The following is a 16,028-nucleotide window of genomic DNA, read 5'->3' as shown; positions in this document are numbered from 1 at the left end:
GCAGAGGAAGGTCAAGTGGACCAATTAGTTTGATCCTCAGGTCCTAGTCAATTCCTAAGAAAGGACTGGAGTTATTGAAGTTCAATTCAATTAGCAAAGACAACAATTATCAATCACGTTGAGTTTGATAACTCATGAGTTACCAATTACTTAACCAAGGCCAAAAGGGGAAAAGTAAACTTACTCGAATAAAAATGTCTTCAGATTGGAAGCAACAATAACATAAATAAAAGAAAGCAATCATAAACTGAAATACCTCAAATAACATTAATTAAGAGAATCATATGTAACATGGAAGAGTTCATAAATTAAATTGAGAAAATAATTAAAAAGGAACATTGAACTTGATAAAAAGAGACAATCATGAAGGCGAGAAGAATCCTAATTTCTAGTCCTAAAAGAGAGAGGAGAGAACCTCTCTCTAAAAACTATATCTAAATCATGAAAAGTGAATAATTGAATACATCATCTTATGAATGGATGCATTCCCCCACTTTATAACCTCTAATCTATAGTTTCTGTACTTGGATCTGGGCCAAAAAGGGCTTCAGAAATCGCTGGGAACGTTTTCTGTAATTTCTGGTGCGTGGCGTCTGTCACGCGTCCGCGTGGGTCACGCGGTCGCGTCATCTGGAGTTTTCCTTGTCACGCGTTCGCTTCGGTCACATGTACGTGTCATCTGTGTTCTGCTCATGGCGCGCATCCGCGTCTGTCACGCGTTCGCGTCGCTGCCTTTTCGCGCTGAGCATGCGACCGCGTCGTCCATGCATTCGCGTCGATGCCAGTTTCTTCAAAAACTTCATTTTGTGCTTTCCTTCCATTTTTGTATGTTTCCTTTCCATCCTTTAATTCATCCCTGCCTTAGAAGATCTGAAACTACTCAACACACAAATTATAGCATCGAATGGTAATAAAGGGTAATTAAAATAATTATTTTTAAAGCATAGGAAACATGTTTTTCACATATATCACATAATAAGGAAGAGAAAGTAAGATCATGCAATTTTCATGAATAAGTGGGTGAAGGGCTGAATAAATCACTTAAATTAAGCACAACATATATCATAAAATATGGGTTTATCAAGCGCTTGTGATGCCAGGGCATCTTGGCTAGTTTTACTAGCCATTTTTTGTATGCTTTAGGTTGGTTTCATGCAATTTCTTAGGAAATAAGCAAGTATTTTGTTGAAAATGCATTCATACCATGATTCAAGCAAACATTGTGAATTTTTAATGATTTCATGAGAATTATGCATGAATTGAATGATAAAATGGATGATGCATGATCTCATGATTAAGAGCAAGACTTTGATGTACTTTGTTTGATTGATTTCAGGTAACAAGAAGCAGAGAAGAGCCACGTTAGTGGCTACGTTAGTGCCACTAACGTGGCCATTAAAGTGGAAGGAAGGAAAGCTTGGAAAGTTAGTGAGAACATTAACGCCACTAACGTTAGCAAAGGGCAAGAAGACCCACGTTAGCGACCCCGTTAGCTCCACTAACGTGGGCACTAACGTGGAAGAAAAGAGAAGCCCCAGCGTTAGTGAGAAAGTTAATGGCATTAACTTTGAAGAAGGAGCAGCGTTATTGGCAAAAGTGAGTGCCAATAACGCTAGCGAAGCAAGAAGACCCACGTTAGCTTCCACGTTAGTTACATTAACGTGGGAACTAACGTGGAAGGAAAGGAAAACGCCAGCGTTAGTAGAAAAAGTGAGTGCCACTAACGTTTGTGAAGCAAAGGAAGACCCACGTTAGTGGCCACGTTAGTTACACTAACATGGACACAAACGTGGGTCTTCCTTTGCTTCACAAACATTAGTGGCACTCACTTTTTCTACCATGTAATTAATTTATTGTCATATTATTAATAAGATGTGATGTAACTAATTTATATTGTAAAACATTAAATACATATTCTTTATATGATTAAGTATTAAATTGTTGCCATGCATAGTACACCCCTTATCTAGATAAATATTAAAAAAAAGAAATGATATTGTTATATCCACATAAAACGGCTATTATATATCACAGTATATAGTCTAAAAAACTCAGCTATATAAGTACGAATTACTGTGTAATGATTATTATATGAGAAAAGTTTAGTAACCAAACTTAGGAACCAAAATCACTAACGTGGACACAAATGTGGACAAAAGTCTCACCTGGCAGCCTGACCATGCCTTCTTCAAACAAGAATAACTTGAGCCACAAAGCTCCAAATGAGGTGATTCCAATGGCATTGGAAAGTAGGATTCCAAATCTTTCCAAGCATATATGGCACTACATGGTGGACACTGAATTTGAGGGAGAAAACCTGCCCTGAAAGTGCAAAGATGAACATGGTATCAACCTGTAGTAAGGCCAGCTGACCTCTTTACCTTCCAAGAAGTGTAACTCGAGCTGTAGAGCTCCAAATGATGCGCTTTCAAAGACGTTGGAAAGTAGACATCCAGCGCTTTCCAACAATATATAATATTATGGGGTGGACATTTAGTTTGAGCTCCAGAACCTGGCAATATTAAGCCCTTGATCGCTAACGTTATTGTGACTCGCTTTTTCCAGTAACGCTAGCAACTATGCCAGCGACCCTGTCCCCTTTAAAGGAGCATAACTTGAGTTACAGAGGTCCAATTGAGGTAATTTCAGTTGCATTAGAAAGCTGACATTCAGAGCTTTCTAACGATATATAATACTCTATAGTGGGCATGAAATTGGAGCACAAACCAGAGGCATCTTTTAAGCCCCAAAAATACCAACTGGGTAGCAAGTGTGACGTTAGCCACATTAACTTCAGCACTAACGCCACAGTTGTAGCGTTAATGTGGCTAACATTAGCACTAACATTAGCACCTGGACTTCAACTTGATTCACTTACAAAGACCACCCAACCTCAAGGAAGCAAGCCCACAAGTATCAATCAATCACGGCCACAAGAAGCATCTAGAATAGTTAATTTTCATTTCATTGTAATTTGCTTTTAATTTCATTTTGTAATTTAGGAGAGCCTATAAAAAGGCCTTAGTTTCTACATTAAATTGATTTTGGAATTCGGGATTGAAGAAGGGTCTACGGACTCCCTCCCCTCACATATTTTTCCTTCTCTTTCTTTTCTTTGTACTTTTCATTTATGAATTTTGATGTTTCAATTTTAGTTTTAATCTTCATCTTTACTTTTCTGAACTTTCTTTCTTTTCTATTTTGGTAGAGCAATGATCAACTAACTCTTTTCATTGGGTTAGAGAGCTCTATTGTGATTCAATGGATCAATTATAGTTCTTATTCTTCTTCTTCTTTCTTTTCTCTTGATTTTACTAGAGAGCTTTTGATCTTCATCCAATTGGGTAATTGTCTCAGAAGAGAAATTGCTCATACTTGGATTTCCTCTGAACCTTGGAAGAGGAATGAGGAAATCATGCTAGAAATGCTCTCTCACATTGGATTAGGTTGGGGGTTGGATGGATATTGTGACATTTAATCCTACCAATACTTTGATCTATGAATGTGTGTGGTATAATCAGTGACCAAACTTCATCTCTTACCATGAGCAATTAAATCAAGGAATTGGGAAATTGTTCAAGCTTAGAGAGATTGGATTGCCAAGGAATTGGGATCCAATCACTTAAGATTGCCAAGGAGATCAATGAATGCATTGATTGAGGAAGAGATGAGAATAAACTTGATCCGGAGGATTGCAATATCTCTTGATCCCAATGTTCAATTTATTTTTAGTTCTTACATTTACTTTTCTTGCCATTTTACTTTTCTGCACTTTATTACTTTCTTTACTTTTATGCCATTTACATTTCCTTGTTGCTTATCACTCTAATCTGATTCGTCTAACTAGGATAAATAATCAACTATTGATTGCTTAATTTGTTAATCTCTGTGGGATTCGACCTCACTCTATTGTGAGTTTTTACTTGACGACAATTCGGTATACTTGCCGAGAGAAATCTGTTGAGAGACAAGTTTCCGTGCATCAAGTTTATGGCGCCGTTGCTGAGGATTAATTGTGATTAACAAACTACCGGTTGATTGATTTACTAGATTAGACACTTTTTTTTTTCTTTGTTTTCTTTTGTTTCTTTATTTTCTTTTGCTAACTAACTGTTTGTGATATTGCCTCACTGGAAATTTGCTCATCTATGACAAGGGGAATTCCAATCTCTTTTATCTTGGTGATTGTTGTTTGATACAGAGTAATTTGAAGAAAAATAGAGTATAGATCATCTTTTGGTCAATCAAGTTACTTGGGATACTTTTCACCACCACAAAATAATTCATGCTATTATGATAATGGTGGTTGGGAATATCAAGAACATGAAACGGGGTGCTTCCCAGGGTCACAAAATGGTCCATATTTTGATGACTTTGATCACTACTCAAGCTGTGCCTGGAAAGATCAAAACTAAAGAAATTTCACTTATTCACACCCCATTCATCAAGAGCCATCATCCTTTAATTATTCAACCTCACATTCTAGCTTTTCGCATCAAAACCCTTCATCACTTGAGTATAACTGAGCACAAAATTCTGTCCCAAATCCATACAATTCATTTTACCATCCACAAAACTTAATCCACTACCCACAAGAGTCATACCACTTTCAAAACACACAACCAACAAACAACCAATTCCATTCACAAGCCAACCCCAACCAACCATTACAACCTACCCAACCTCCTTTAGATAGACTTGCTAGGATGGAACTCATCATTGAAGAACTCAAAAAAAGTAGAGAAGAAGAGAGACTCGCTATGATAGAACTCCTCCTTGAAGGAATGATAAAGACAAACGAAGAGGAGAAAATAGCAAAAAGGGACCATGAAGAAAAATTGAGACAGAATGCACAACTCTATTCTGAAGAACAATTCATTGAAGAGCTGAGATCACAAAGAGAAACCACTTCACTCTCTCCAAAACAGAGGAGTTCATTCAAAGGTCAAGAACAAGGGAGGAATTAGAAGAACAAGAAAAAAAGGCAGCCATACCAAGTGAGATTCATATGAAGAAGGAGGAGGTTGTGATAGTATATAAGCCCAAAGCTCCATACCCACAGAGGCTACTAAGGGTGACAAAGGAACATGCAAGCTCACTCCCAAAAGGCTCAACGCAACATCATGCAGAAGAAAAGGAGGAAGTCAATCAAGGGAGTCCACACTACTCCAATAAAATAGAGAGTTGCATAAAGGATGAGTTCATTGAACCACCAATTCAAGAAGCTCTTGATGAAGAGGATGCTCCAACCATCATACAACACCCAAGTACTGAAATCAAGGTGGTGGAGGCAATCAACATGAGCACTAAAAAGAGGATGGTGACCAAAAAAAGAAGAACAATATCCATGAAGATGAAAAGGTTAACCAAAAGCCATCCCACCCCTACCCCAACAAGCAAGTTTACTCAAGCTAACAACAAAAGAAAGCTTGCTGGGGAGAGGCACTCAAAACAAGGGCCATTAACTGGCTCCTCTTTCCTCTCGATATCATTCCTCTTAACAAACTGGAAGAAGAGGAAGAAATTCATGAACAACATGTCAAGCTAATGACGTTAAAAGAGCGCTTGTTGGGAGACAATCCAACCGTAGTAACATTTTCTTTCCTTGCTTAGTTTACTTTCAATAATTTGACATATGATTGCATTCTAAGTTTGGTGTTGCCATGCAACAAAATGATTTTCAATCTTCACTAGGTATTTGCATCATTCTAAAATGACAGTGTCACACTAAGTTTGGTGTTGCCACTTAACTTTCATGCAAAGTACCATGCCAACACCACTTATTAATGCCATCATAATGTTTCTATTTTTAGTTCTTGTGCCTTTATTGTGATCCTTAATCTTGCTTGCTGAAATACATGCATACTCACACTTTATTCTAAGACATTCATGATCCATCATAAACCCCATCACCACTGTTTTACTTGTTGCTTGAGGATAAGCAATCATTTTAAGTTTGGTGTGGGAAGGGGAAGAATAGGAGGAAAAGGGCAACAACAATGAAGATGAACTACAAGGTGGTAAAGTTCCTTTTTTCTCTTACTTATTTCCGGCACTTTAAAATTGCATGATTGTCTTCTATTTTCTTTGTATGCATGTGTGATTACTCCTTGTGAATAAGCATAATTTAATATTTGATTTGTAACATGTTGCTATGATATCATGATTATCATCTTGAATTTTACTTGCACCCAATATCTTTAAGAATGCAACAAAGAAATCATTCTTTTGAAAAGAAAATGTTGAAGAATTTTATAAATCTTGGGGCAAGCAAAAGATTAAGAGGAGTGGAGGTTCTGATTGTATAATTGTGTATTGAGGTTGCATGTTTGTGAAAACTTGCATGGAACTCATAGACAGGAAATAAAATTTAGAGAAGTATTATGGAATTTCTCAAACATCTATTGATCCAAGAAGAAGCAACAAAAGAAAACAAAAGAAAAAAAGAAAAACAAAGAACAAGCCCAAGGCTCTGAGCATCAATTACTAGGAAGAAAAAGAAAGAAACAAGAACTCAAAGAGTTATTGTCCTAGTTAAATGCTTGTGGTGGATTTGTGTCAAAGAGAGAGGCTTGAGCAAGTATATCCTAAGGGGTGCTTCAACACCTAATACCTTAGACCAACTGGTTTGGGAGTATTGATTGAAAGCTTATCATAAAAAGCCGCTTTGAGACATGATACCTAGAGTCGAGGCTAAGATACAAAAAAAAAAAGAAAAATGCTAGAAAATAAGTGCTGCTTCAAAGGTGACAATCTATAAAGAGGATTCCATAATATCATTTGAATGAAAATCCTAAGATCTAAGACTTCCAAAATGTAAGGACTAATGAGTACTGGAATCCTTGCATAAGCATACAAATTAGAGTTAACCCCACTGTCACTTATTCACTTCACCCACTAAGGCATCATAAGCAATTCTTCAATGCATTCCAATTAAGAGAATTCTTTGTGCATAGTTCTTTTCTTGCTTGGGGACAAGCAAGATTTAAGTTTGGTGTTGTGATGCCAGGGCATCTTGGCTAGTTTTACTAGCCATTTTTTGTAGGCTTTAGGTTGGTTTCATGAATTTTCTTAGGAAATAAGCAAGTATTTGGTTGAAAATGCATTCATACCATGATTCAAGAAAACATTGTGAATTTTGAATGATTTCATGAGAATTATGCATGAATTGAATGATAAAATGGATGATGCATGATCTCATGATTAAGAACAAGACTTTGATGTACTTTGTTTGATTGATTTCAGGTAACAAGAAGCAGAGAAGAGCCACGTTAGTGGCTACGTTAGTGCCACTAACGTGGCCATTAAAGTGGAAGGAAGGAAAGCTTGGAAAGTTAGTGAGAATGTTAACGCCACTAACGTTAGTGAAGGGCAAGAAGACCCACGTTAGCGACCCCGTTAGCTCCACTAATGTGGGCACTAACGTGGAAGAAAAGAGAAGCCCCAACGTTAGTGAAAAAGTTAATGGCATTAACTTTGAAGAAGGAGCAGCGTTATTGGCAAAAGTGAGTGCCAATAATGCTAGCGAAGCAAGAAGACCCACGTTAGCTTCCACGTTAGTTACATTAACGTGGGAACTAACGTGGAAGGAAAAGAAAACGCCAACGTTAGTGGAAAAAGTGAGTGCCACTAACGTTTGCGAAGCAAAGAAAGACCCACACTAACGTGGACACTAACGTGGACAAAAGTCTCACCTGGCAGCCTGACCATGTCTTCTTCAAACAAGAATAACTTGAGCCACAAAGATCCAAATGAGGTGATTCCAATAGCATTGGAAAGTAGGATTCCAGATCTTTCCAAGAATATATAGCACTACATGGTGGACACTGAATTTGAGGGAGAAAACCTGCCCCGAAAGTGCAAAGATGAACATGGTATCAACCTGTAGTAAGGCCAGCTGACCTCTTTACCTTCCAAGAAGTGTAACTCGAGCTGTAGATCTCCAAATGATGCGCTTTCAAAGGCGTTGGAAAGTAGACATCCAGGGCTTTCCAAAAATATATAATAGTATGGGGTGGACATTTAGTTTGAGCTCCAGAACCTGGCAATATTAAGCCCCTGATCGTTAACGTTATTGTGACTCGCTTTTTCCAGTAATGCTAGCGACTATGCCAGCGACCCTGTCTCGTTCAAAGGAGCATAACTTGAGTTACAGAGATCCAATTGAGGTAATTTCAGTTGAGTTAGAAAGCTGACATTCAGAGCTTTCCAACAATATATAATACTCTATAGTGGGCATGAAATTGGAGCACAAACCAGAGGCATCTTTTAAGCCCCAAAAACACCAACTGGGTAGCAAGTGTGACGTTAGCCATACTAACTTCAGCACTAACGCCACACTTGTAGCGTTAGTGTGGCTAACATTAGCACTGACATTAGCACCTGGACCTCAACTTAATTCACTTACAAAGACCACCCAACCTCAAGGAAGCAAGCCCACAAGTATCAATCAATCACGGCCACAAGAAGCATCTAGAATAGTTAATTTTCATTTCATTGTAATTTGCTTTTAATTTCATTTTGTAATTTAGGAGAGCCTATAAAAAGACCTTAGTTTCTATATTAAATTGATTCTGGAATTCGGGATTGAAGAGGGGTCTTCGGACTCCCTTCCCTCACACACTTTTCCTTCTCTTTCTTTTCTTTGTACTTTTCATTTATGAATTTTGAAGTTTCAATTTTAGTTTTAATCTTCATCTTTACTTTTCTGCACTTTCTTTCTTTTCTATTTTGGTAGAGCAATGATCAACTAACTCTTTTCATTGGGTTAGAGAGCTCTATTGTGATTCAATGGATCAATTGTAGTTCTTATTCTTTTTCTTCTTTCTTTTCTCTTGATTTTACTAGAGAGCTTTCGATCTTCATCCAATTGGGTAATTGTTTCGGAAGAGAAATTGCTCATACTTGGATTTCCTCTTAACCTTGGAAGAGGAATGAGGAAATCATGCTAGAAATGCTCTCTCACATTGGATTAGGTTGGGGGTTGGATGGATATTGTAACATTTAATCCTACTAATACTTTGATCTATGAATGTGTGTGGTATAATCAGTGACCAAACTTCATCTCTTCCCGTGAGCAATTAAATCAAGGAATTGGGAAATTGTTCAAGCTTAGAGAGATTGGATTGCCAAGGAATTGGGATCCAATCACTTAAGATTGCCAAGGAGATCAATGAATGCATTGATTGAGGAAGAGATAAGAATGAACTTGATCCAGAGGATTGCAATATCTCTTGATCCCAATGTTCATTTTATTTTTAGTTCTTACATTTACTTTTCTTGCCATTTTACTTTTCTGCACTTTATTGCTTTCTTTACTTTTATGCCATTTACATTTCCTTGTTGCTTATCACTCCAATCTGATTCGTCTAACTAGGATAAATAATCAACTATTGATTGCTTAATCTGTTAATCTCTGTGGAATTTGACCTCACTCTATTATGAGTTTTTACTTGACGACAATTCGGTATACTTGCCGAGGGAAATCTGTTGAGAGACAAGTTTTCGTGCATCAGCTTGTTAGGAGGCAACCCAACCTTAGGTAACATTTTATTTCTCTGCTTTGTTTATTTTATCTATTTGCTTTGATTTCAATAAATGGGCATATGATTACATTCTAAGTTTGGTGTTGCCCTACAACAATTTGTTTTTAATCTTTATGGATGATTGCATCATTTCTAAATCGAAAGTGTCACACTAAGTTGAGAATGAAGAACAATCTGTGAGTGAGGAAAAGGAAGAAGAGGTCCCTGAGTCGAGTGAAACTTCAACAGAGAAGGAGGTTATGGAGGTATATGAGCCAAGGATTTCATATCCACAGAAGCCACTTGAGATAACAAGGGAACATGAAAACTCACAACCCCTACAAACCTCCCTGAACCAAAGACTCTCAACACTTGAATCTGTGATTGAAAGATATGAAGAGGAGATGAAGAAATCTTAGGAAGAACAACAAACCTCCTCCATGAAAGTGCTATTAAATCAAATGTTGAGTGAAAAAGAGGAAGTGGAAGAACAAGAAAGTGAGGAAGACAATCAAGGACGTCCATACTCAAGCGAAGCAGATAATTGCATAGAGGAAGGGATCATTGAACCATCAATTCAAAAGGCTTTTGATAAAGATAATGCTCCAACCATCACACAACCACCAAGTCTTGAAATTAAAGAAGTGAAGGCAACTGACAACTACACCGAAAAGAGGATTGTGACCAAGATACCAAGGACAACATTCAAGAAAAGGTCAACTGCAAACAATCCTACCCCTGATCCAGCAAGCAAGTTCAATCCAGCAAATAACAAAAGGAAGCTTGCTGAGGAGAGACTAAGACAGGGGACAATAGCTAAATCTTCTCTTCCCTTAAGGTCATTCCTCTTAACAAACTGGAAGAAGAGGAACAAAGTGAAGAACAACATGTCAAGCTAATGATACTAAAAGAGCGCTTGTTGGGAGGCAACCCAACCTTAGATAACATTTCATTTCTCTGCTTTGTTTATTTTATCTCTTTGCTTTGATTTCAATAAATGGTCATATAATTACATTCTAAGTTTGATGTTGCCCTGCAACAATCTGTTTTCAATCTTTATGGATGATTGCATCAATTCTAAATCGAAAGTGTCACACTAAGTTCCTAAGTTTGGTGTGCCACTTAATTTTCAATGCAATGAATCCAGCAACACCACTTGTCCGCATAATCATAATCCCATTACAGTGTTATCTTTCTTTTGTTTTGACACTTTATTATTCTTTGTTTTTAGTCATTTCGTTGTTTTTAATGCTTTCTTTTATTTTGCCCCTTAAACTGTTTTTGTTAAGAACTCACCAAGAAATCCTTATTCATGATAGATTCTTCGCTTGGTGATTGTATTTAACATATAACAATTTCATTTGCTTAGTTTTACTTCAAATAAATTGACATGTGATTGAATTCTAAGTTTGGTGTTGCTATGCAACAAAAATTTGCTTCCAATCTTTACTGGATACTTGCATTAATTCCAAGTGAAAGTGTCACACTAAGTTTGGTGTGCCACTTATCTTTTATGAAATGTATCATGCACACCCTCTTATTTTTGCAATCACAATGTCTCTATTTCTTGTGCCTTCATTGTTATTTTTCATCTTGCTTGCTTAAATACATGTGCTACTGACATTTCATTATGTAAGACACTCATGATCCATCTTAGCCTCATCACCACTGTTCCAATTGTTGCTTGAGGATGAGCAAACACCCTAAGTTGGTATGGGAATGGGAAGAATGGGAGGAAAAGGACAACAACAATGAAGATGAACTACAAGGTGGTAACGTTCCTTTTCCTCCTACTTATTTCCAGTACTTTAAATTGCGTGATTGTCTTTATCTTCTCTATATGCATGTGTGCTATGAATAAGCATAGTTTGATTGCTAAATTGTAACATGTTGCTGTGACATTATGACTACCATCTTGAATTTTGTGAGTTCAAAAGCAATAAAGTATCATGATCATAAACAAACGAGGAATTAAAGAAGAAATTAGCATGAGCTTATAAATGTTGGAAAGCTAGTATGGTTAATTGTTGCTCAATTGTATTAGATTTTATTTAATTGAAGTTTTCATCTAGGACATTTTATGGAATTTTTGAAATCATGAAAATCTTGAAGAAGCAATTGCAAATTAAGGCAAGAAAAGAAAAAGGGAAAGAATGAGAAAGCTAAAGGCTCTTAATACCAATAAAAATTCAATTGTTAAGTACTTGTGGTGTTTGTTATCAACTCATGGGGCAAAGCACCCAATAAAAGAAGCTAAGAAGAGAATGAAAAGCTTGTTTCAAGTAAGAAATATAAGGAAAAGATTTCATAAAATGAGCTAGATAGAAGCATCAATCATTTACATTTCTTTTATGATTGTAGCATGCATAGAAAACTAGCGAACCATAAACATCAACTTGCTATTCTTCTCACCTTGGTTTTTCAAAACTTACTGCATGATTCTTTTCTTACTTGGGGACAAGCAAGGTTTAAGTTTGGTGTTGTGATGACATATCATCTTGTGGATGTTTTCTATGCTTTTTCATACAATAAATTGATGATTAGTGCTTAAATATTGACTGTTTTTAGCTTAAATAGTATATTGTTTTGATCTTTTGATTCTATAAACTTTGTAGGAAATAAGTAGAAAAAGAAACAAAAAAGCACAAAATAAGCTAAAAAGGAGAAAAGAGAAATTCTGGGGCACATTTTGGAGCTTGGGCACACTTTGGAGTCTTAGGCCATGCTTTTAAAAGTGTGGCCCATGATTTAAACAAGGAGAGCGCTCTTGGCGCAAAAACGCTACGGCGCGCACGGGTACAGGACGCTTACGTGTCAAGCAACAAATTTTGAAGACCCACGCGTATGCGTGCATGACGCGTACGCGTGGAAGTGATTGGCGCTCGTTTGGTAAAAGAGCGCTACGATCAATAAATCAGCGTTTTCGGGAAAAATCTAAATTTGCAATGGAAGTTCAGCCATCGACGCGTATGCGTGCATGACGCGTACGCGTGGATGTGACATACCTGAAGAAGCACGCGCAAGCATGGGGTGAGCGGCAGCGTGGAAGTGGCATGTTTAAAGACACACGCGTACGCATGGGGAGTGCTCAATTGAAGAACGCTACGCTCACTTAGAGAACGCTGCAAGGGACGCGCATGCGTACGTGAGGCGCACACGTCGATATGCCAGATTGCCAAAGCACGCGTAAGCGTGAAGGACGCTTACGCGTGGATAGGCGAAAACGCAAAAGCACGCGCAAGCGTATGCGACGCGTACACGTGGTTGAATGAACGCTGCGTTCAATTTGAAAACGCTCCGTTCTCCTGGAAGCTGCAGCTTTGGCTCAATCAATCTGATTCAAAACCCATTGAAAATTCAAAGCACGCGTAAGCGTGAAGGATGCGTACGCGTGGATGGGCGAAAACGCAAAAGCACGCGCAAGCGTATGGGACGCGTACGCGTGGTTGAATGAACGTGGATGGGAGAAAACGCAAAAGCATGCGCAAGCCTATGGGACGCGTACGCGTGGTTGAATGAACGCTGCGCTCAATTTGAAAAAGCTCCGTTCTCCTAGAAGCTGCAGCTCTGGCTCAATCAATCTGATTCAAAGCCCATTGAAAATTCAAAGCAAGTGGAGCCCATTGACATCACTCAAAGGCACAAGACACAGTTAGAATAGGAATTTCATTTGAGTTGTAATTTATTTTTAATTTCAATTTCTTTTGTAATTTAGGAATGCCTATAAAAAGGCTTTAGCTCTGTTAGAAAAAAGGAGGCACTGGAGAGGCTACAGTAGTAGTAGGCAACAGTAGGAGTAGGAGTATGAGTAGAATAGAAGGCTCTCTTGAAACACTTTTATTTTTCTGCATTTTTTACATTTCAGTATTAAATTCAATTTGGCTTATGCAATTTCAGTTTCTGATAATCCTCTTCTACAAATTTTCCTTTCTGAAATTTTACAATTCAGTTTACATTGAGCTTGATTTTAATCTTCTGTTCCCATTGCTTTCAATTTACTTTCATGTAATTTAAATCTTCTGCAATTGTTCTGAGTTCTGATTTACTACTTCATTTAATTTCCCAACACCCAATCCCCTTTACATTTGCTGCAATTTACGTTTCTTGCTCTTTAAGTTTCTGCCAATTTACCTTCTGCACTTTATACCTTCTGCAATTTACATTCTGTCATTACAATTTCACCCAATTCACCACTGTTAGCTTAACTAAACTAATCACCTCACTAAAGTTGCTTGATCCATCAATCCCTGTGGGATCGACCTCACTCTTGTGAGTTATTACTACTTGATGCGACCCGATACACTTGCCAGTGAGTTTGTGTGGAATCGATTTTCCCTCATCAGGGGACACCACCATCTGCCTGCTATCCAAAACTGCAAAAAACACAAAATCCTAAGACAATTCCAGGACCAAACATAACAGTTTCTAAACCACACTAACATAATGGCACCCCCTCCCCCCAATTTTCTCCTACGACAATGCAAAGGAAACCCCAAAAGGGAACAAAAGAACCAAAACAAAAGAGCAAAGTGTAAATAAGCAGGAAGAGAAAAAGAGGCAGCAAACAACGCAGACATAGAAAAATGCAGTACCACATCCCTTCGATAGCAACGGCGGTCAACTAATGGAATAATCACAAGAAAAAGCAGGAACGTTTGAAGAGATAGATGAAAAGAAAAAATTGAGAAGAAATGAAGAAGGCAGTGCGAAGGAGGTAAAAATAAAACCCCCAACGTTTTCAAAATGAAATACGGAGGGATAAGGGGAAAAAATGGAAAAACAAACCTTTCTCTCTCTCACCCATGCGTCACTATAATGTCTCGAAAAGCGCAACGGGCATATCCCATCATTGAGAAACACAATGGACGGATACAGTGGTAACCCCGCATTCTGACCGTGGACTCGCGAGCTCCCGATCTACGGAAATCCAAACTCACCTACGTCAATGATGAGATCAAGCTAGTATGCTCTCATGCTCTAGAGACAACTATTCCAGGCCCAGAATCCAGAACCTTAACGAACCTGAAAGTGACCCGGTCCAAGCACCTTCCGCTATCTTAACTACCCAGAAAAATCGCTAGGCCTAACCACCTTTTAAATCTTAAAGAATGGGCCTCCACAAGATAAGATAACTCCATAACACTATAAAAGGGGAGTTACACTGCTCCCCAAGGTATGATCCAATTTCCACCCTAACATTAAAATCCTACCTCAATAACTCTCTGATTTGGACATCAGAGTATCTTTGCAGGTACCACTTATCGCCGCTCCTGAGGTCCAACCACGCCATCCGCCGAGACCGACAAATTCCTGATACATCCCTTCAACCCGTCTAAGGCCATCCTTGTACAGTATCCACGTTCCAACTTGTAATGTTTGGGTTGAAGAATTTGGATCAAGAAATCTAGCGATGCAAGTTTGACACAAACAGCATACAACCCCGACTTCAACAAATGTTGATTGTTACATCTCTATGAACTATTGGCGAGAACAATAATGATGCATGTAAGACAAAGCATACGTTGTTCCCCTAATATTCACCTTCTTACTATATATATATATATATATATAGAAAGTCTAGCGGACAGCACCTTTATTAAAATTTAGTCGGTATTTAACCAGCAAAAAAAGTAAGTAATCTCACACCATTAGATATAACCTCACACCATTAAAAATATTAATGATGATTAATTGATGGCTATAAATCACAAAATATGCTAACTTCTTAGCACTCTTCATATATATAATTGACTGATTTGTTAGAAAATTGAAAAAAAAAATGTTAGTTATCTACATTTTTCGTAATAACTATATTGTTATATTATAAATTATAATTTTAATATATTTTATTTATCTCATGTAAACGGCATGTGTATAACTTTTTGGGGGTCAATACATCGAGATTATTATTTTGAAGTTTAAAAATATATTTGTAAACATTTTTTTTATGCTCGCTATGGTATTCCTTATTTTAATTGTACTCGTTATTTTAGTAATACTCATTTCAAAATGTAGCGATTTATTTGCCCTTCATAAATGTAATGTATTCTTTGCTAAATCATCGGACTCTCCAACGAATTATACTGCTCCGACTAAATTGTGGTTGCCTCCACCCTCATCCAAGTTAAATCGTGGGAACTAAGCACGATTTGTTTTTATTGTAATATCATTATTGCCCAATACAATATAGACGTTTCCTAGTAACTCGTTGCTCCCTTACATGATTTACATATAAACTTGAAGTCGTTGCAGCCTACAATAATTTATTTAAATTTCAAAGACAGAAAATATAACCAAAATTTATTTGATAATTGAATAATATTATAGTTCAACTACTTATGTAATTTACACTCTTATTAATATAGTATAAGAAATGCAGTGATGATTTGTGAATATTTGTATATTAAAACAATATTTGATAGATCATAGATGTAATAATATTCTTTTTTAGTTTACTTTTTTACTCTTAACGAAAATAGCAGTTATCACCTTCCAAATTAACAA

The sequence above is a fragment of the Arachis ipaensis genome, chromosome B9 (assembly GCF_059453495.1).
Source record: "Arachis ipaensis isolate K30076 ecotype BB chromosome B9, ASM5945349v1, whole genome shotgun sequence".
In the NCBI taxonomy this organism is placed as follows: domain Eukaryota; kingdom Viridiplantae; phylum Streptophyta; class Magnoliopsida; order Fabales; family Fabaceae; genus Arachis; species Arachis ipaensis.
This window is presented reverse-complemented; position numbering follows the sequence as displayed.